The following is a 1644-nucleotide window of genomic DNA, read 5'->3' on the forward strand; positions in this document are numbered from 1 at the left end:
CTACTTAGAAGAGCTCCACAGCATGATCCAAAAAGCACGGACTCCGGTCAGCCTGCCTGGGCAAACATTCAAATGGTAGCTCTGATTCCCTTTATTAGAGCCACCATTTCTTCCCCACTCTTACCCTGTAATATCTGAAAAAATCACCTATTCCTTGAAAATTGCATGTATGCCCCCCACCTCACTCACTTCCTTTATTGAATCTGTTTTTGAAAGTCTTTAATAGTTCACTTCCTGCCTGAATGTTTCCCTGCCTGAAGGAGAGGTGGTGAGCCTGCCTTCTTTATCTAAACACTTGACCTCCCATCCCCCACCCACCAAGGCCACATGGAGGGGGCTCCTGCTGCTTGGAGGCAAGGTTCTCTCTTCTGTTCCAACCAAATGTTGCTGTTTTCACACTAATAGGATCAAAATAAAACTATGCCTTCAATTTCACAATTTAGAGAATTTAATGTACTTTTGAATTTCTTTTTCATATTTTTCTACAGATATAAAATCTTTTCTGTCTGAGAACCAGGCAAGAGAAAGGATGGTCCTTCTCATTCTCCCTTCCCCTCCCTGTCTTGGCTCTGGTCCTTATATTATCCTCTGTTCTTTCCTTCTTCCTTTTGCTCCCTCTTAACATTTGATTTGCCCATTTTATTGGCCAAGAGTAATACAGGGAGAAGAAAAATAGAGGGGGGAAACCCCTCTTTGTTATACTGTCATTTTACAAGAACCACATCTATTGAAACTTGTGACGTAAGAGGCACCACCGGGTAACATTGGACTAATTCTTTCATAAATTCCTTCATTCGACAAATACACTGTTTTGTATCAGGCACTATACTCGCCCTCTTCCTCCCTTGCCCTAGAAAACCAAGCTGTGGGTCTAAGCGTTATGTTTAGTTCTCCTGCTATAGAAAGTTAATTTAAGAAAATAACTACTAGAACTTGATAGCTTCTTTCCTGCAACTTTGAAAGACATAAATGACTTCACATACTTTTGCTAGTTTCTTCTCTTCTCCCCAAGGTGTAGAAAAGAATGCCACAGTTTAGCTTCCAAGCAAAACCAGATTTAAATCCTGGCCCTAAGTGTGAATTTAGACAACTTATACTTTTGAGGGTGGGACTGCAGCCCGGAAAGGCTGGGAAGGGGAAGGTAAAAATAGATCATGTATTGTTGGAGTAGGATTTACCTTGGTGACTTTAGGCTGCTGGTTCTATTGTGCAAAAATTGTGCAAAGCTAAGAATCTAGGAAAGCACCATGAGAGAAAAATTAAAAATAAGATTTTAAATAAAAGTACCCACCTTGCTCCTGAAAGAAAACGAACCAAGGGCGGCAGCAGCAGCTGAGCAGTGTTATGCTTCGAAACCCAAATACAACTCACTGGAGTCAGTGTGAGCAAAGTTGAGATCAACTATGTAAAACATTGTATGTAACATAAGAAGGCTTTCGGTCAAGTAAATAAGGTGCAAATTGTAAAAACAAATAAAGTATATTATTTATTTATTTATTGAGCTTTCAACAGTTAATAGAGGGTAAGTAAAAATAACTCAAGTTGAATTCAAGTAATGTGACCCGCCACCCCAAACTCTTAGCCACTAGAAGTGATGATAATGGCATCGTTGGGAGACAGAGGCGTCAACACCAAGGCGGGAAG

Source organism: Saccopteryx leptura, chromosome 3 (genome assembly GCF_036850995.1).
Source record: "Saccopteryx leptura isolate mSacLep1 chromosome 3, mSacLep1_pri_phased_curated, whole genome shotgun sequence".
NCBI lineage: Eukaryota > Metazoa > Chordata > Mammalia > Chiroptera > Emballonuridae > Saccopteryx > Saccopteryx leptura.